Source organism: Vulpes vulpes, chromosome 3 (assembly GCF_048418805.1).
Source record: "Vulpes vulpes isolate BD-2025 chromosome 3, VulVul3, whole genome shotgun sequence".
Classification (NCBI taxonomy): Eukaryota; Metazoa; Chordata; class Mammalia; order Carnivora; family Canidae; genus Vulpes; species Vulpes vulpes.
The window spans coordinates 76792341-76813650 of record NC_132782.1 but is presented as its reverse complement, the minus strand read 5'-3'; the positions used below and the strand labels follow the sequence as shown (position 1 = coordinate 76813650).

The 21310-nt window shown below is 42.9% G+C and overlaps 1 protein-coding gene across 1 annotated transcript in view; it reads left to right on the top strand.

Annotated features, from left to right (window-relative positions):
• The window catches only part of GALNT17 (polypeptide N-acetylgalactosaminyltransferase 17), a 431130-nt gene that overhangs the window by 293742 nt on the left and 116078 nt on the right, over positions 1 to 21310 (top strand). The window lies entirely within an intron of this gene.

Sequence of the window (21310 nt, the reverse complement as noted above, 5' to 3'; positions counted from 1 at the left end):
AAGGCTCTTGGATTTGGAAGATTGCCTTTGACTTTCAGCTTCATCATTGATGAGCTGTGTGATCTTGGGCAAGTCCCTTAAATATCTCTGAGCTTCCATTTCTCCATCTATAAGATGGGTGATTAAATCCATGAATCTCCATCACATGGGTTCTTTGTGGATCAGACGGATTATATGTATTGATCTTGAAATCTTTATTTATACATTATAAAGCTTTATTCAAATATAAAACATTTAGTAATTTCTACTCTTGGCAACAGGGAGAAATCGCCCAGGCTCCAGGACTGGTCGATGTTGCACCACAGGATCCAAACCCTGCTGGCCGATGTTTGCGTGGCAGGATCCAACTTTAATATCTCTTCATCTCTTTTGCCTGTTTTCCATCTCTTTATATGCACTAAGGATGATGTCATCACTCTATCCCCTTGTTCACTCCGTTTCACTCATCATTTCTACATAATTTATTATTTGACTTGCCTGCTGCGTTTCAAGTCTCAAAGTCTGTATTTTTTATTTCTAGAAGTTTTGTTTCATTACTTTTCATATCTGCTTGTTTATTTTTCATAGGGTCTTATGCTTATGGTTTTCATCTCTCTTTTTAAGGTTTTTAACATTTTTTTTTTTATTTTATGGTCTCTGATCTGTTATCTCAAGTTCTTGGGGATACTAATTCTACTGTATTCACTGACTCTCACCTATGGTGGATTGTTTCCTCATGTTTGTAATTGTAGGTTGTGAGCTCACCTTCTGTCGAGCTTCTGGGTTGCTTGGCTCAGGGGTGAATGTGGATGTCTCCAGTGAAGTTTCGTTTTGTTTTTTAATTTAAGTATAGTTGGCACACAATGTTACACAGGTAGGTTTTGCATCTGCTTTTGCCACTCACTCCTGGGTGTCATCACCTGGGGACTATGTTTCATGTAAATCTCTAGACTTGGTGTTTCTTTCTTTCTTTTTAGATTTTATTTATTTATTCATGAGAGACACACAGAGAGACAGAGATGCAGACAGAGGGAGTAGCGGGCTCCCCATGGGGAGCCTGATGTGGGACTCGATCCCGGACGCCCTGAGCCCCAAAGCAGACGCTCAGCTCACCCAGGCATCCCGGCTTGGTGTTTCCTTACCATGTAGCCAGTATAAATTAAAATCTCAAACCGATTTAGGGGCAAGTTATTCTGAATTTTCAGGGCACACTGTTTTCATGCCCAGTGTTCAAGAGGAAATGGGTGAGTTTCCTTGTAACTTGTGCTCAGAGCAGATTTTTCTGAGTGCAGACAGCCTACACAATCACTGGGTTGAGAGGGAGATCCAGGGTGGCATCTTCTTCGTTGTGTTAGCATGAGCACCCACATTCTCTGAAGTTCAGTGTTCCCAACTCTCAAAAGCAGGTGCTATTACTCGTCTAAAAGCGTTGCTATGAGAATCAGATAGAATGACAAATATATGTTAAGCTTATGGCCTCAAACCCACAATAAAGGAAGCAGTCCATCCACAGTAGCTGCTCTCCATCTCTCCAGTGCAGGGGTAAAGAAGCTCAGACCCAGAAAGAATCAGCCATGGCACTACTGGATGGGGCATTCTCCCTACTTCAGGGTCAGGCCATTATCCTTCCCTCAGAAACCCTTTCATGGGTGTACTTGTCCACACTTGGGTAAATTTACCTGCCCTTAAAAATAGAGCTGAGGGTTTTATTTTTCATTTTCTTCTTTTTCTTAAATTCTGTCTCAGACTTAGAACGGCGCCCTTGGCTGCAGCAAAAGAGAAGCCCAAGCTGAGGAAGGAGAGACCATCACTGTTTTCCTTGATAATGAAGGCAATTTTCTAACAATAAAGGAAGCACAGTAAAAGCTATCTCACATAATGGCTTTCATTACCCATTCTCCAGTCTTTTCTAAACAATAGGTTATTAGCCATATGCAATAGGGGCTGAAGCTAATTGTTTTCCCTATTTTTTCAAATAAAGAAATGAGTTGTACAAAGTGATTTCTTAAGGACACTTCTAGTGCTAATATCCTGTGAATTGATTTAATGGAGAGCACCGTGGAAGAGTCAGAAGTTCATGGAGACTCAGAGTTCTGTTCATCTTTTTGTTTTCTTGAGTTGTAGAGACACATCCCTGTCTCACTCTACCCTCAGATGACGATAACAGCAACAGTCCTTTCTTACACCTTTGAAAAGACATGGCTTATCTAGGTTCCACTCTGTGATATGGCTGTACCACCCATCGTTCCTTTGTCATGGGGAGGAGGAGACTGGCTGGTCTTAGGGTTCAGCTTTCCCAATCATTTTCTCAGTGACTTAGAATCAAGAATTCCCTCAGCCTTGATCTGCTCATCTCTGAAGGGATTGATTCCCGCCTGCCTCCTGTCCAGGGTTATCATGAGACTCTAATAAAATAGATATGCTTTGGAAGTGTGGAATCTGGCACAAATGGAAAGGAAAGGTAATTCTGTTGGGATGTTATATTGTCTGTTTGGATTATGTACAGAAAACAGTTAACGTAACAGGCCTAACTATTCTTTAAAAGGCTCACTTAGAAGGTTGGCTGTTGGCTGGCATCTTGGACTTCTGATAAGAGTGGCTGACTTCACCCAAACTGTACAAACAATGTGGTTTATGCTGAACACCTGCCTTCTTTCTAAGAGACTGGAATGTTGGTACATGCTAGGCAGAAGGTACTCTGTATTCAACAAAAACGATGGATACTGAGTCTCTGATGAGCTTTCCTCATAGACAGCATTTCACACATGTTGGCATAGCTCTTTGCTGGGTGACATCCTATCTGACTCCAATGGGAGAGGATCTCGAAAGCTTATACTTGATTTCTCCAACTGTGTTCCATGCTCCTTCCCAATGCTGACTTTTCCTTCTATCCTTTTGCTGTAATAAATCATAGCCATAAAAAATAAATCATAGCCATGAGTATGACCATATACTGAGTCCTATAATCTTCCTACTAAATAATCAAACCTGAGGGTGGTATTAGGGATACCCTTTTGCAGATGCTCAATTAGGTCTGTGGCTTGAATTATACATTGTGCTGGACTCCCCTATGTACCTTATACTTCGCAGCACCTTGATGGCACAGAGTCAGAGCACAGGCTGTAACTCTCAGCAGGGCTAGTGTCTTGGAGAAAGAACAGGAGGCAGTGGGTCCAGCTGAAGCGGAAGAAATGGAGGCTACCAGAGCTGGGAAGATCCACATTCTCTGGAGATAAGGACTGGATTCTAGAAGAACAGGGAGGCACTCAAGTTGAGGTGGGGCAGAAAGAATCTGCCCGAAGGATTGCATGTGCCGGGCAAGGACCAGACCCATGTAGGTACTGTGGACCATTCCCAATACAATGGTTCTCCCTGAGGCCAGGGGTAGGACCCACCCAAAGGTGACACATGCTGGGGAAGATAGGGAGGGAGAGAAGGCTCATGGGCTTTGTCTGGGTTCAGGTCTTGGCTACACACTTACTAGTGATTTGCTGCTGGGAAAAGGATTTATCTCCCTAGTGCCTCAGTTTTCCCATCTTTCAGTTGGGGAGATTAATAGTACTTCCTCACAAGTCTTTGGAAGGATTAAGTGAAACAATGTATGTAAGTGCTTAGAACAGTGTCTAGGATGTACCAAGCACTCAGTCAGACTCAACCCTGGTGGAGTTGGTGGAAAAACTATAAATATAATGGCCCAGAAATCCCTGCCCCTCAAGCCAGGCAGCAGAGGCTGCTCACTGTAGGTACAGGGGCAGAGGTCCCCCTGGGCCTACACAAACCAGATGAAATCACAGCTGCCCAGTCAATCCTATGTAAACATGCCTCCACTCTGATTTTCACTCTGTGACTCTTTGGGTCTGGATTTGACTCTTACTTAGCTTGGATTTTTCTGATCTCTTCACTGGCAACCATTTGGAGCCATGTCTTCTAAACTCTGCACCTGGCAGGGCTGCCAATGCATAACCCAGCCCCGTACAAAAGGCTAGCCTCATGCCTGATCTCCCTGGCTTGCTCTCTGCCAAGCTCCCTCCTCCCACCCAGCTGCTCCCAATGCATCATGAGTCAAAGCTGTTCTTAGTAGCTCATTCCCTCCTGGAATCTTCTCAAATCTCCCAGTGACAGAATTATCCTGTTCTTTTGGACCCAATTTGATGAGTGTGGATGGCAGAAAGGCAGTGTAGTCATCCTATCTATTAAAGGTGGAAGCACACTCTGCTGCAGATTTGTGCTGCCCAGACTCTCCCATTGCCTAATACCCATGACTGGGAAAAGAGCAATATGGCCATTTCCCCAGTCTGGGGCCTGGAGGTAGGGGTGGGGAAACAGAGGACAATGAAAAATGGAATAATACACTTGCTAAAGGAGTTCTGCAGACAACAGGTTCTCTATACATAGGGCACTTTTGTGCTGAGCTAGTCAGAGGATCCATGGAGGCAGCTGGGCCAAAGCTAACCCCATTAAATATAAGGACTTGAATGGGAGATAGCAGGGGACGGTCTAAACACACAGGATAAAGCACAAATAATCTTGGCCTTTGAGTGAGGAGCAGAGGATTCAGAGAAGGAGGGGATTCTAGAAAAAAAATTTTGGAAAGCTAAGAAAGGGCCAGATCTCAGTGAGCCTTAAATGAATATTGCCTACAAGTTTGGAATTCATCAGGCAGGTGTTAGGGATACGTTGAAATTGAGCATGGTCATGACCTTTGGAAAGTCTCTGTACTTGGAAGCAGAAGTGAGAAAACATTCGGGGCATTGGCCAGTGTTCTGAGGCAGAGCCAGCTGGTCTGCCCATGCTTAGAATTGTTGACCTGTCTCTTCTTCCTCACAGTAGACACTGTTAGAAAGGAATGACGTCATTAAGGAAAAAGGCAGCCAACATCCTATTCCTGAAGAGGATTGCTTAATGACATATGTTACATCTCCTTGTAATTATCAACTAAGGAAGTAACTGACAACATTTGCAGCTTCTTTCTCTGAGCCAGGGAGTGAGTGAGGGTGTGTAAGAAATTGCTTAGCTTTTGAGCTCCTGGGAATTCTGGGTGAAGTCCCTTAGCAGCCTTTGGCCTCTCGTAAACCATGTGACCTCCATATCCAACCCCTTCTTCATGCCATTGTTTCCATGAGGGCAGGGATGGTACAGTTAATGATAATGTGGTCTTGCTGTTATCCCAGTGATTTCCCACACTGCAAGTCTACTTGACCAGACTTGTCAGTCCTTCTGGGCACCGGATCCTTTGTTGATTTAACTCCAGAGTGGAATTCCAGAGTCTATTAGACCCATATGAGTTGAGGTGATTGAAGGAGATTGTCCTTCATGAGCTTCTTGACCAAGTATCTATTAAGACCATGAGAAAAGATCTTACTGTAAATCTGATAATAATATAAGATTTAGTATATCTTTCTAAACTAAAAGAATATTTTTTTTTCTCCTTGAATTGTGCTAGGGGGAAAAAAAAGTCCCCTTTGGTCATCCCAACTTGTTAAATGCCAGACCCAAGAGGAAATGGGGACATGCCAATCTCCTTGGGAGAATTTCAGAGGAAAAAGAATCCTCTGATTCTTCTGAGAAAACACGAAAAGAAGTGTGGAGGAAAAGCTTGGTAGATTCTCCACATAAGCATCTGGCAAAGAGTATGTGACTTTCTCAGCTATATACTCACCCTGCTCACTTAATACCATGTTTGAACGTATAAAATCCAACATACTTAAAAATAGAATAATTAGAAGGTGATATGTACAAAATCACCACTAGCTCAAATGGATCCTGCCCCAATTTGAAATTGAGAACAGTGGTTGCTGGTGTTATATTTTTAAGTAAAATTTCCTACGTCATTCAGTATTTTTTAAATGATATTTTAAGAGCACCATATATTTTATCATGAGGATACACCAAAACATATTTATCTACATTTCTGTTGGTGGAAATTCAGAAGCTTTTAAGTTTTTCTCTATGACAAATAATGTTTTGATTAAAATTCTTACACAAAAACTTTTTAAAAAAAAAGTCTTTATTTCTTTTTCTTTCCCCATCTGACTGCTTATCAGATTATGTCTGTTTTTTTTTTATTTCATTGTCGTGTGTTTATTTCATTGTGGATTTCTTTTTATGTATTCTGCTTCAGATTTGTTGAGCTCCTTAACCTGTGCATTGATGTTTTCCCTCAATTCTGGGACATTCTCGGCCATTACCTCTTCAAATATTGCCTCTGACCTCTTTTATCCTCCAGGATCTCACAAACCCTTGTCAGACCTTGTTGTATTCTCTTTATAACTTATTCTTTCTCTCTTTTTTTTAAGATTTCATTTATCTATTTATGAGAGACACACAGTGAGAGGCAGAGACTTAGGCAGAGGGAGAATCAGGCTCCCTGCGGGGAGCCTGATGTGGGACTTGTTTCTGGGGCAACGGGATCATGCCCTGAGCTGAAGGCAGATGCTCAACCACTGAGCCACCCAGGTACCCCAACCTATCCTCTTTTATGTATTTTTCATCTGCTTTGTCTTTGTGTGCTTTGTTCTTGAAAGTTTCTTCTGATCTATCTTCCGCTTTAAAAATGCTCTCTGCATCTGTGTCTAATCTATTAAACTATCTATTGAGCTTTAATTTTAGTTACTTAACTTTTCAATTCTAGATTATCTCTATTTTCTTTTTCAAAACCTGCTGTTTCACTTTTTATATAGTTTCCAGTTTCCTTCCAAAATGTTAAGCTTACTTAAATCTTTCTGTATAAAATTCAAGAGTTGAAGGTCGTTGGGCAACTCAAATGAAATGAAGTGGACTTGTAGCCTGTGGAAGGGCAGGTTGATTTCTAATAGACTGTTACTCTTAGAACAGCCTTTCATTGTTATAGCCAAAAATGGAAGGTGGTTTATCAGGTAGCCCATCATGGTGGGCCCTGAAGTCTAACTTTTTACCTTTCTGATCTTTTGAGGTTGCCATAAATGGAGCCCCACTTTCCATAATGGCTCTGGGCAGAAGCAAACCTAGTGCTGAGATTCTCTCCCTTTATTCCAGTCTCAACAAAATCTCAACTCAATAATTTACATTTTGTTCATCTCTAATGATTTTAGCAAGATTAAAAAAAAATTAAATCCAGTTTCTTTCATTGTTTTCAGCTGGAAAGTTGTCCAAATCACACAATCCAACATTCTCAAAGTCAGAAATCATTATTATTTTCTAGGATAAATTCGTAGGCATGGAATTTCTACATCTAAGACTTGTATGCTGTTAAAACTTATGAGACATTTTCCCAAATTACTTTCTAGAAAAGTTGTTTTCTTATGTGACTCCTTTGTCCTTTTACCCTCCTAGTTTTCTGTTGGTATCTTAGAGTCCACTCTTCTAAGTACTCCAAAACCTGTAGCAGGTTTTAAATTATAGCTGCAAGTCAGATGTGGAAAAATGTTGGCCTTGTTTTTCCAAACTTGAATACAACTTGATCTCTAGCCCCCATTTTCACTGATGATGAAAAAGAAAACTAATCTTGCCATCTCGAGGGAATTCAGTTTCTTCCAATTTAAACCTCTATTTCTCTGAAGTCAGTTGTTCAGCTAAATCATGATTACACAGGCAGTTCTCTGTAAGGGCTCCTCTTTTTCCTCAAATGGTCTTCCTCTTCTGCTTCCCCTTTTGCCTAACTCCTAGGAGCAAGCAGGAGTTGGCATTGTACAATGGTAATGGGGTGAGGTGTCTGGGCTACAAGCTGTACTCTATTACCTTCCTGGCACCTGTTAATGTCTTCTACCTCCTGTCTTCAATTTTATCCCCTATGTATTCACTGCTGGTGTCCTTGGTCCTCGTTCTGAACTCTAGGCATAATATTTACCCATTCTATGCTTCCCAGGACCCTGGCTCCCTTGATCCAATCTGTTTGGCCTTTTGCCACTCCTCCCCTGGGAAATGAGGGATCATCAGGATTTCCTTCAAGCCAAGTGGTAGCTATGACACTGGGAGCACTATTAGAAGTCTTCTACCTGCCTAAATATCACTCAACCATCTCTGTCCCGTGGCCTGGGCACTCTGCAAGACGTCATCCCTCCTGCAGAGTGTTAGGCAGTGGTGGGGAGGAAGAAATTTTCTATGTTCTTCAAAATCCTTCTAGCTGGACTAAAGATCAAATTAACAGTACTTATGGGGAATCCACACAGATAGGAAATTCTAAAGACAGTAAGCCCCATGAGGATTATATGAGCTAAGGAGAGGCATAGGGTGCCTGAGGATACAAAGGGAGGAAGACCACTAGCAGGAAGGTAAGAGGAGATGTTTGGAAAACAAAAGTTACCCTATTATGCAGATGCTTTTTTTTTCTTTTTTTTTTTTTTTAAGGTAAAGAGGAATCTTTTTTAATAGCTCTCATCCTAGTTCAGGCTCTGTTTTCCAGCGTAAATTTAGGCATTTGAGGAGGAGACAAAGTTCTTTTCTGAATCTGCTTGGCTTTGTTGCTTTTATTTTTCCTTTTTGAAGATTTTATTTATTTGAGAGAGAGTGTGTGTGTGTACATGAATGGGGGGGAGGGGCAGAGGGGGAGAAAGACTCTCAAGTGGACTCTGTGCCAGGCATGGAACCCAGTGCAGGTCTTGATCTCACGACCCTGAGATCACAACCCAAGTCAAAATCAAGAGTTGGACACTCAAGCAACTGAACTACCCAGGCATCCTGTTATTGTTTTTGACTCAAAATAATCATCATACTAAAGTGGCCCATTTTGGGATGATCTCCCTTTGGCCCCCACAGCAGCAAGCAAAGCATCCATCCCTTTGCCTTCCTAGTCTCAAATCTATTTGTAGAATTTCTCTCCCCACACCCTGAGTTCCAACCTGAGCAGTGGAACTAAACTAAAACCCCCTCAGAGGAGATCTGGCCTCAGGTCTATCTGTCTCCACTCTCTACAGACTTTGCCCCCAACCCACAAAGAATTAGCCTTCTTTGGGGATTGGGAACATTCCCTCTGTCAGTAGTTCTCAACTCTGGTTGCATTTTTGAATCAAATATGGATGTAGAGCAGTTGAATCCGAGTGTCTGGGAGTGAGCCCAAGCACAGGTAGTTTGTCAAAGCTCCCCAGGTGATCCCAGAGTGAGCCAGCATTGAGACCCATGGCTATGTCTCAACCTCCATCTTCTGCCTTTGCTTGATATTTCAGAGGAGCTTCAGATTTAGAAAACACTTTTCTAATATGCATGGCTAATGCACTTGAAATCTTGGTTTGAAGACTGTTTCAGTAGTTTCAAGAGTTGGCTTTATAGTCACAACTGAAAATTAACACTTCTTTGCTTCTTTTCATCTTAGTTCTGACAGTCTTTACTCATCTCAAAGCTATGACTGCCTCTTGATGAAACAGTGAATCCAGAATAGAAAAGCATACTCATATATTTCAAAATATATATCTTCTTGGACTACTTTCTTATAGCTACTTGACTACTAATCTAACCCATAAATAAGCAAGGCCATCAGAAAGCTATGTTCTTACTTTGACCTCATTTTGGCCTTGAAAACAGTTGTCTTCGTCTCATTATACTTGCCTAAATGCTGTGGGCCAATGCTGAGGAATGCTTTAACAGATTTGTGGAGTTGGTATTACTGAAGCAGCATTTTGAGGAGACGGTTCACCAAGTTACTCAGTGGAGAAATATCTTTTGGGTCTTAAAGGCCAAGTATCTGTACTTCTCTATTAAAAATCTTTTAGGCACTGCAGCTGATTCCAATAACTCTGTTTGCAGTAATGCCAGAAAGCCTATGCTGCATTTGTGACACACCTTTATTAAGTATGCGTTATGTGCACTAAACTCAACTTTGACATCATCTTATCCTGCTCACTTCCCCTTTGCCTGCCTATTCTCATTTACTTCTAATTGTATTTTATCCCATGGTGCCTGCATTTATATAGGATGTCCTCAAACCCTCTCAGAAAGATCCTCAACCATGCACACACCTCAATACTCTTCCTTTGGTAGGGTAGGAAAAATAATTTTCCTTTTATCTTTCTAGGTTCTTGGCTGAAAATTCCTCCCTGTAATAAAAAGAATAATAGGAAAAAAACAAGCAGAAATTTGATAACATGTATTCCTTTCGTATACATGGGAGAGACCAAGGAAAACTGAGTAACTCCCCAAAATGGCTCAAGCCACCATCCTAAATACCAAATTCAGCCAAAGGCAAAAGAAAGATGGTGGGGAGAAGGGAGGCTGTCAATGGGGGTGGCCAGAAAAAGCACAGTAAACATGCTTAAGGTTTGTTACAGTGATTTAAGTGGATGCCCTCTCTACTGATGAGAGTTTCTAAGGATTTAGGGTCATCCTTCCCTTCCCAGTACAAAGAAGGTGGCACCCTTACAAATGGAGATTTCCTATATAAATGTAAATTTCTCTTTCCAAAGGGTAAGTTTTCAGAGCTTCTCCTACGTCTGCTGTTTCTTAAAAATAGCCAGCTCAAGATAATCCTTATATCAAAGAGGCATATTTTGGGCTGGTATATTCTGTGCATCTTCCCTCTCTTTAGAGAACAACTTGTGTTGCTAGCCTGATGCCACTTTTGAGTGTGCAACCCCAAAGCCTTTATCAGATTTGTTCTCACATCAACCCTGGAGGCTAGAGAAGTACTATTATTCCCTTTTTCCAGATGAGAAGGACACTCATCCATCTTTTAAGTCTTTCTCTCCCCAAGTCCCTTATCTGTTCTTTTGAAAGTTACCTTTTTTGCCCATCACCCAGTATCTTGTCGCTCCACATGCAGTCTGTACTCCCCTCCAAGGGCTCATGTTCTAGGATAGAGTTTGGCAAAATTTTTCTCTAAGGGACCAAATAGTAAATATTTTAGGCTTTACAATCCAAGAGGCAAATTCAAGGCTATTATGTAGTTACCTACAAAAAAGAATAAAAACCAATTTCCACAAATATTTTACTGATGAAATCCTAAATTTAGTAATAAGACAGGTTTTTGGAGTTCATGTCTACTGATGAGGATAATTGGATTTTTGTTGGGAGAGAGCTAACATTTTCCTGGTGTTCTCATCTTCAAATCAATATGTTCACCTATGAGAAAACATTCTTAGCTCTTGGGTTGGACAAAAACAGGCTGTAGAGTTGCTGACCCCGGTTTTAGACCTTTATTCTTTATCTCTTCCCCAGACATTCACCCAACCTATGTTTCATCTCATAAGACAGCTAACCAGATGCTTAAATATACATATATATGAAGTGTTGATGGCTGATAATGGCTTAATGTGTTAACACTTCTTGAGAAATTTTGTGCTTTTACAAAAATTGTCTTCAATGGATTATTTGCAAATCAATTCCCAAAGCCTACAGAAAATATGATTAGCAAGGAGCAAAAGTGTTATGCTGAGAAGATTACTTGTAGAGAACATCTTACTAGAGAATTTTGATATGGTCTTTGTTTTAATAAAACAAGCCCAGGCAAAATCAGTCAGCCAAGGAAATGCGTTTGAGACTGGCAACTTCAATCCCCACTCGCATTTTCTGCATCTGTGAAAAATCACACTCCGGAGAGATGAGCATTTCCTTTATCCTCCACAAGGAAAGGCTCTTAATACCCAGACAGTTCACTTCCCAATCTGGAAGAAGTTGTTGTTTCAGCGTGAATTATCTCTTAAGCAACGAAGGGGAATGTGCTACCTCCATTTAACAGACGAAGCACTGGCCTTTGGGTCCTATTTTCTTGTGAGATATTTGTGTGCTGGATACAACATTTGATTTTTAAAAAGGCAGCGGTACTTACCCTTTTGGTATTTATATGTATAGCAGAGGCAAATGGAACTCTGAGTATTAAATCACTGTACTGTGCCAGTTGAGAATTCGATGCAAGCCAGCCAACTCCTTCCCCCAAATTGTATTTTTAGTGTTTAGCAGCTGCAAGTTCCCAGAAATCTTCAAAGCGGGACCACTTATTCCACCCAGTGTGAGAGCTCTTAGTTGCTGCCTGTTTTTGATGATCTTGTTTAGGAGGCAGCAGGATACCTGGGAGGCTGTGGGGTCAGACACCACCAGGTTGCTCCTGGGTCTGCACTTACTTGCATTTGTCTGCCCTTGGCCAGTTCACCTCACCTCTAACCTCAGATTCTTCCACTGGAAAATGGGGCTATAGTATCTACCAAGGAGAGCTGCTTTGAGGATTAGGGATAACTATGAATTGTCCTAACATAGCACTGGATACATCTGCCCTGCGCCCCTCCTCCCCAGTTCTCCTCTCCCATTCCTGCTCTGTCTTTTGGGCACTTTAGCACATCAGTGTCTGTGCCACAGGATGACTAAAGAAGGGTGACATCCAACATGAGACACCCTTTCTGTGTATTAGAAAATGGTGTAAACATGCTCATTGCATATATTATTGTAACAAATGCAGTGAAATAAGTACATTTTGGGTAAACAAGATGCTTATTGCTGAAGAAGTTGACAATACCACCAAAATACCCGGTTCAGGTTGTACCCTGGGAACGGGATTTGTAGAAACTCAAGGATATCTGCAGTAATGGTGTAGAGTTTTATATGCTCTTCCTACAAATGAGTTCTTAGCATTAGAAAGCTCAGTAGAGGCGCCTAGGTGGCTCAGTCAGGTGTCTGGTTCTTGATTTGTGTCAGGCTCAGGTCATGATATTGGGGTTGTGGGGTTGAGCACCATGTTGGGCCTCCGGGCTCTGTGGAGAGTCTACATGACAGTCCCTCTCTCTGTCACTCTGACTGTCCCCCTGTTCTCTCTCTTTCTCTTTCTCTCTCTTTACCTCTCTCAAATAAATATGAGCCCTGGACCCCTGACTCATGGATCATCAGCCTCACATGAATTTGGAAACATGGCCACCAGAGACAGGGACAGGAGACAGCAGGGACCTTTGAAAGCAGCAGGAGGTATTAGGCAGGCAGGGCAAAGCAAGGGGCAGACACCTCAGCCCCAGTACCCTCCGTGGTGATCAAGACAACTAGCCACATAGTGACATGCACACACCCTGGTAGGAGCAGACACTGAAAATCAGGAGAATTAGGGGCAGAGGAAAGACCCCTCCCACTGAGGGTTTCCTTCTGAAGACAGCACACCACCTAGTACACAGGCCACAGATCAGCAGAGTCTCCATTTTCTAGCATCTTCCTTCCCCTCTACCACTGCTCTTCCCACTCCAATGGCCTTGCTAACCAGTAATAACAAGGGTCAACCAGAAAACATCTTTACTAAGAAACAACAATAAAAAATAGTGTTTGTTTGCTAAGACGGAATCACGTGTGCTTTTATCTCCTCAAGTCCTTGGGACTAAGCCTAACAAAGGTATCCTCCATTTCCTTATCATGCCTGTTGACCAGATGAACGAATGAGTGAATGAGTGAACACAACGTGACCCCTACTCTGATCCCCTTTCCACAGTTTTTGTTAAGGCATTCAGGATGGAAAGTCTGCCATCACATGATGGTTAAGGTGCTAGGAGCCATGGAGGTGGGATTGCACACACATTCTCTTGGACTCTCCATGCAGAGGCATAGACTTTGCACTTAGTTGTGGAGGTGAGAGATGGCCTCAGCACGGGCTGGACATTGCAGGCTGGGCAGACATTTCTCTTGGGGCCATTCTGACTGCTCCACTCTCTTCCCTGGGGTGTTTTCACACACCTGCCCTAGTACTTAACTCAAACGTGATACTCCTGTACCATGCCCTACCAGACTTTCTCATTTCCCTTTCCTCCTGGAATGCAGGTCACCTACTCTGAAATGTTTCCTGGAGTGACACCATTTGCTGGGACACTTCCTTACCAGCTTCTGCCCCCTTGCCTAAATCCCCCCCCCCCCGTCTGTCCATCATCCTTCTACTGTTCTTTTAAACTTCTCTGTAATAATTCACATGTATTAAGCACAGAGCACATCTGTTTTCATTATCTTCTCAGAATATTACCACAATCCTACTAGGGTCATCAGGGCAGTTTCATGCCCAATTTATGGATAAAGAGACTGAGTCACCGATGGTTGGATGACCACCTAGCAGGATGTTTAGATGAGTGTGTCTTCCCTGAACCCAGGGGCCATGTGTTTCCTCCCATTCTAGATTGAGGACCGTGGTGCTCAACATGATACTTTCATTTATCCCAGATTGAAAATATGGTGTTTAGCCTAAAACTTTAAATATTTTGGGACCTTCTTTCCAGAGTGCTAAAAAGACTGTCTCCGTGAACAGAGAGTACGAATGGAGATAGAACCACCCCTCTGCTCTCCCATGTCTTTGGTCTGATGGCAATTGGAAATTTGGGGCTCATATTTATAATGTAACATAACAATCAAAGCAAGCTTGAGGATTGCTATTATCAGCTCCATATTTTTAGGGTGGCAAAATACATATAAAATTTATGATATTAACCATCTTAAGTGTACAACTCGGTGGCATTAAACACATTCACAGTGTTGTGCAGCCATCACCCCTTTCTCCTTTCGGAACATTTTTATCACTCCAAATGGAAACCCTGTACCCACTAAGCAGTCACTCCCTGCTACCCCTTCCCCACTGTCCCTAAAAACTACTAAGCTGCTTTCTATCTCTATGGATTTGCCTATTCTGGATATTTCACATAAATGGAATCATATAATCTGGGACTCTTTGTGTCTGGCATTTGTCACTCAGCATAATGCTTTTGAGGTTCATCCGTGTTACAGTATATATTAGTATTTTATTCCTTGCTATGGCTCAATAATATTCCATTGCGTATATACACTATATTTTGTTTATCCATTCATCCATTGATGGATGTTTGGGTGGTATCCACCTTTTGGCTACTGTGAATGATGTTGCTATGAATGTGTATGTACAGGTTGATATGGGAACACCTGCTTTTCTTTATTTTGAGTGTATAGCTAGGGGTGTGGCTGGAGCAGAGAGGGCAAGAAGGGAGGTCAGAGAAGCCCCAGAAAAACAGACTCTCTAGATGGAGTCTGGTGGGCTATTGTGAGATGCTGGCTTTTGCTTTGAAGGAAATAGGGAATCATTGGAGGGTTTCCAGCAGAGGCATAGCCTGATATGATTTATATTTTAGTAGATCATTTTGGATGCTGTGTTGAGAGTTTACCGAAGGTGAGCAAAGGTGGAAGCAGAAGCCAGTTAAAGGCCACTGTGGTTATGCAGGTAATATGATGATGATGGCCTGCCCTAGATGGTGGCAGCAAAGGGGCAAGAGGTCATCAGATCCAAGGTGTGTCTTAAGGTAGAGCCTAAGGATTTTCTGACAGTTTGGCACTGAGGCCAACACTAGGGTTTTTATCTCAATATTTTGGAAAAATGGAGTTGACATTATCTAAGTAGGAAGGACTGTGTGGGGGGCAGATTTGAGTGGGAAGAAGGTTAAAAAATCTCTTTTCGGCCACGTTAGAAAGATCTCATAGACACAGGAGATATTGAATAGACAGTTGGATATGCCAAGTCTGGAGTCCAGAGGAACAATTCAGACTGGAGTGTAAATTTGTAAGCTATTAGAATATAAATGTTGAAAGCCCCGAGAGCAAACAAGACCACCAAGGAGTGAATATAAATGGAGAAGAGATCCAAGGGTTCTGTCCTGGAGTCCTCTGGCCTTGAACACCAGAGAGAAAAGGAAGAATCAATGAAGAAGATTGTTAGGAGCATCCAGGAAGACAGCCAGGCATGTGTGGTGCCCTGGATGCCCAGTGGAGATCCTGCTTCCAAGGAAAGGGAATGAGCTGCTGGGTCAGATGCAGCTGGAAGGACACACATGATGAGGTCTGAGCATTGGGGATTTCATTTAGGAAGAGTCATTTCTGACCTTAACAAATGCACCTGCAGTGGAGCAGTGAGGGTGAAAGCCTGATCAAGTGGGTTTGAGAGGGAACCGGAGAGAGGAATCGGTGGCACAGGTATAGAAAGTGCTTTAAAAGGGTTTTGCTGTCAGGGGAAATGTAAAACGAGGAGAGGAGGGGTGGCTCTAAGGGAAATGGGTGGAGAAGGGGATTTGTAGCTACTAGGAATAATCCAGCCCAGGAGGCAGGCCAATAATGTACAATATTATTCCTAAAGGTATCTAGAATCTTTTCTTTTTGAGGCACGATGAGGACAACAGATCAAGAGGTCCAAGCCATTGAAAAGATAGTTTGTTACAGCTCCCAGAAGGATGCATGCCATGCCATGCAGGGTCATATGAGGAAGCACTTGGGTCAGTCAGGAGGCAGGAGGAGTGAAGGGAAAGCACCAGCTACTGTGGTTTTTTTTTCAAGAAGGAATAGGCAAGGCAGGATAGGCAGCTGATCAGACTTAAGATCGGCTAGTTGGAATAATTTTGGCAAGCTCTGGGTTATAAGGGCTGCCTCCAGTCAAATGTTTCCTGGCCCTGGGATGATGGGGCAGGGAGACACTGCCTCCTGGAGCATAGGAGCCAGATAATGGCTACAAGTGTGGGCTTTGGGTTGGTTAGTTTCCATAGGAAAGGCATGCTCCCCAGCGGGTCTTCTGCTGTCTCTAAGAATTGGCTGTCTTCCTCAGTTTCTTTCAGAAGTGTTCTATAGTTTTTAGGGTATAGATCCTTTACCTCTTTGGTTAGGCTTATTCCTAGGTATCTTATGCTTTTGGGTGCAATTGTAAATGGGATTGACTCCTTAATTTCTCTTTCTTCAGTCTCATTGTTAGTGTATAGAAATGCCACTGACTTCTGGGCATTGATTTTGTATCCTACGACACTGCCAAATTGCTGTATGAGTTCTAGCAATCTTGGGGTGGAGTCTTTTGGGTTTTCTATGTAGAGTATCATGTCATCAGCGAAGAGGGAGAGTTTGACTTCTTCTTTGCCAGTTTGAATGCCTTTAATGTTGTTGTCTGATTGCTGAGGCTAGGACTTCCAGTACTATGTTGAATAGCAGTGGTGAGAGTGGACATCCCTGTCTTGTTCCTGATCTTCGGGGAAAGGCTCCCAGTGCTTCCCCACTGAGAATGATATTTGCTGTGGGCTTTTCATAGATGGCTTTTAAGATGTTGAGGAATGTTCCCTCTATCCCTACACTCTGAAGAGTTTTGATCAGGAATGGATGCTGTATTTTGTCAAATGCTTTCTCTGCATCTATTGAGAGGATCATATGGTTCTTGGTTTTTCTCTTGCTGATATGATGAATCACATTGATTGTTTTACGAGTGTTGAACCAGCCTTGTGTCCCGGGGATAAATCCTCCTTGGTCATGGTGAATGTACTTAATGTACTGTTGTATCCTATTGGCTAGTATCTTGTTGAGAATTTTTGCATCCATGTTCATCAGGGAGATTGGTCTGTAATTCTCCGTTCTGGTGGGGTCTTTGTCTGGTTTTGGAATTAAGGTGATGCTGGCCTCATAGCACGAATTTGGAAGTACTCCATCTCTTTCTATCTTTCCAAACAGCTTTAGTAGAATAGGTATGATTTCTTCTTTAAACGTTTGATAGAATTCCCCAGGGAAGCCATCTGGCCCTGGACTTTTGTGTCTTGGGAGGTTTTTGATGACTGCTTCAATTTCCTCCCTGGTTATTGGCCTGTTCAGGTTTTCTATTTCTTCCTGTTCCAGTTTTGGTAATTTGTGGCTTTCCAGGAATGCGTCCATTTCTTCTAGATTGCCTAATTTATTGGCGTAGAGCTGTTAATATGTTTTTAAAATCGTTTGTATTTCCTTGGTGTTGGTAGTGATCTCTCCTTTCTCATTCATGATTTTATTAATTTGAGTCTTCTCTCTCTTCTTTTTAATAAGGCTGGCTAATGGTTTATCTATCTTACCCTAAAAACTATAGAACACTTCTGAAAGAAATTGAGGAAGACACAAAGAGATGGAAAAATATTCCATGCTCATGGATTGGCAGAATTAACATTGTGAAAATGTCAATGTTACCCAGGGCAATTTACACGTTTAATACAATCCCTATCAAAATACCATGGACTTTCTTCAGAGAGTTAGAACAAATTATTTTAAGATTTGTGTGGAATCAGAAAAGACCCTGAATATCCAGGGGAATTTTAAAGAAGAAAACCATAGCTGGGGGCATCACAATGCCAGATTTCAGGTTGTACTACAAAGCTGTGGTCATCAAGACAGTGTGGTACTGGCACAAAAACAAACACATAGATCAATGGAACAGAATAGAGAATCCAGAAGTGGACCCTCAACTTTATGGTCAACTAATATTCAATAAAGGAGGAAAGACTATCCACTGGAAGAAAGACAGTCTCTTCAATAAATGGTGCTGGGAAAATTGGACATCCGCATGCAGAGGAATGAAACTAGACCACTCCCTTGCACCATACACAAAGATAAACTCAAAATGGATGAAAGATCTAAATGTGAGACAAGATTCCATCAAAATGCTAGAGGAGAACACAGGCAACACCCTTTTTGAACTTGGCCACAGTAATTTCTTGCAAGATACATCCACAAAGGCAAAAGAAACAAAAGCAAAAATGAACTATTGGGACTTCATCAAGATAAGAAGCTTTTGCACAGCAAAGGATACAGTCAACAAAACTAAAAGACAACCTACAGAATGGGAGAAGATATTTGCAAATGACATATCAGATAAAGGGCTAGTTTCCAAGATCTATAAAAAACTTATTAAACTCAACAGCAAAGAAACAAACAATCCAATCATGAAATGGGCAAAAGACATGAAGAGAAATCTCACAGAGGAAGACATGGACATGGCCAACATGCACATGAGAAAATGCTCTGCATCACTTGCCATCAGGGAAATACAAATCCAAACCACAATGAGATACCACCTCACACCAGTGAGAATGGGAAAAATTAACAAGGCAGGAAACAACAAATGTTGGAGAGGATGCCGAGAAAAGGGAACCCTCCTGCACTGTTGGTGGGAATGTGAACTGGTGCAGCCACTCTGGAAAACTGTGTGGAGGTTCCTCAAAGAGTTAAAACTAGACCTGCCCTACGACCCAGCAATTGCACTGTTGGGGATTTACCCCAAAGATACAGATGCAATGAAACGCTGGGACACCTGCCCCCCGATGTTTCTAGCAGCAATGTCCACAATAGCCAAACTGTGGAAGGAGCCTCGGTGTCCATCGAAAGATGATGGATAAAGAAGATGTGGTCTATGTATACAATGGAACATTACTCAGCCATTAGAAATGACAAATACCCACCATTTGCTTCAATGTGGATGGAACTGGAGGGTATTATGCTGAGTGAAATAAGTCAATCGGAGAAGGACAAACATTGTATGTTTTCATTCATTTGGGGAATATAAATAATAGTGAAAGGGAATAGAGGGGAAGGAAAAGAAATGTGTGGGAAATATCAGAAGGGGAGACAGAACATAAAGACTCCTAACTCTGGGAAACGAACTAGGGGTGGTGGAAGGGGAGGAGGGGGGGTGGGGTGGGGGTGAATGGATGACGGGCGCTGAGGGGGGCACTTGACGGGATGAGCACTGGGTGTTATTCTGTATGTTGGCAAATTGAACACCAATAAAAACTAAATTTATTATTAATAATAAAAAAAAGAATTGGCTGGCCCTAAGAGGGGGAGTCTCTCCCCCATGCACAAGGCCCTAGATGCCAAAGCATCAAGAATACAGAGAACAAGAAAAGACATTTGATACAGGTGTATTAGGGAGGGGGGATTGCTGGAGTGAGGTCCTGAGTAACAGGACAGAACAAGTGGAGGGGTTGGCCTCGGCTAAGAGCACGAGTTCAATTGAGCCAAGAGTTCAATTATAACACAGGGGAGGAAAGCAGGTGACAGCCCTCAGTGAGTAGATGTGGGAGGCAGGGACATTCGCTTTGGTTTGCTGCCTTTCTAGAGAAGTAGGAAGCAAGGCAGTCAGTTGAGAGTGAGAAAGGAGATGTAGCAGAACCTTCTAGGTGGGTGAGGGAGAAGTAACTCCAGCCCAGGAGCAGGAACCCAGGGCAGCACAGGGCCCCACTGGACACTCACAGCCTGGTTTTAAAACAAGCCCAAAAAAAAAAAACAAAAAAAAACAAAAAAATAAAAAAATAAAAATAAAACAAGCCCAGCCCATGTGGTTGTGTGCTTCTCCACCTGCATCCCACTGTGTGCTCAGGTGTGTAGCAGGAGAGGATTGCATGCCTCAGCACTAGGGTTTTACCAGCCGAGTTCAGCAAAGGGGGATGGCTCCAGGGGACCATGATGCCAGCTGATGTGGCTTTAGGCTGGCTAGAGAGGGGTCCGCAGGGCCAGTGGGACAGAAAGACGGTAGGGCCGCAGCGCTCAAGGAGGCGATCCGGAAAGCTGGGGGTGGTCATTAGAATTGAGGCTGCTTGGTCAGAAAGCCAGGATTTTTGTTTCCTTATTTTTGTAAGGTGTATTTTCTCTAAGGTAGGGATTTCTTTCTTTCTTTCTTTCTTTCTTCTTTCTTTCTTTCTTTCTTTCTTTCTTTCTTTCTTTCTTTCTTTCTTTTTTTCTTTCTTTCTTTCTTTCTTTCTTTCTTTTTTTTTGTGACATAGAAGATTAATGTTTTTCAGAAAGAAATGCATTTGGAAGGGTGGGTAGGACTTGCATAGACGGAGGTGGTCTTGGGGAGGATGCTTCCGAGGAGGGGGTACAGCCATAAACTGGGTCATGCTTTCTGAATGACGAATGGCCAGAGTGGCCAGGCCGTGGAAGCCGGGAGGTGTACGGCTGAGCAGGTGGTGAGTAGGACAGCGAAGCTAAGGAAGATCCTGTCCTTAAGTGGGGAGAGAACGGGGAGCCAGTGAGGGGTCTTGGAGGGGACACTTAGAACCCAGAGGGGCCCTTCAGCACCTACAAGAAGAGGAAGCAGGGCCATCAAGAAGGTTTCGGCTGGGGTGGAGAGCCTCCCTTCGTCCTCTGCCTCCCGGCTGGAACTGTTGCACATGTTGCATATATTCTGCGCAACAGCAACAATAAAAGTGATTATTTTTAATTTCTGTTCTTCTCCTCTGTAATAGAGCTATTAGACTTTGGCAGATCCCTTAATATGATTATCGTTTTTGAATGATTTCGAATTGAAATGTTTGCACTGATGGTGGTAGCTGCAGCTGAGTCTGGGGAGCAAGGCAGTAGGCGCACGTCCCAGGATCCTGAGGCACCGTCAGCCGGGGCGGGCACCCCTGCGCGGGTGGCAGGGAGACTGGGGGGGGGCAAGCTTGGCCAAGGATGGTGTCTGGCCAGCCCTGCCCGCAGCGTGGCGGCTCCCAGGTTGGGGCTGGGAGATGGTGTTCTGCTGGACACCCACTCCTCCCTGTGCAGAAAGACAGCTGCTCATCAGCAGTCCCATTGGAGAGTTCCAGAATTCAGAGCAGTTGTCCCACTGACCTCACGAGAAATGCTGGCTGGCCCTAGCCGTGGGTGGGGACACGTGTTTCATTCTTCAGTCTCCACGTTC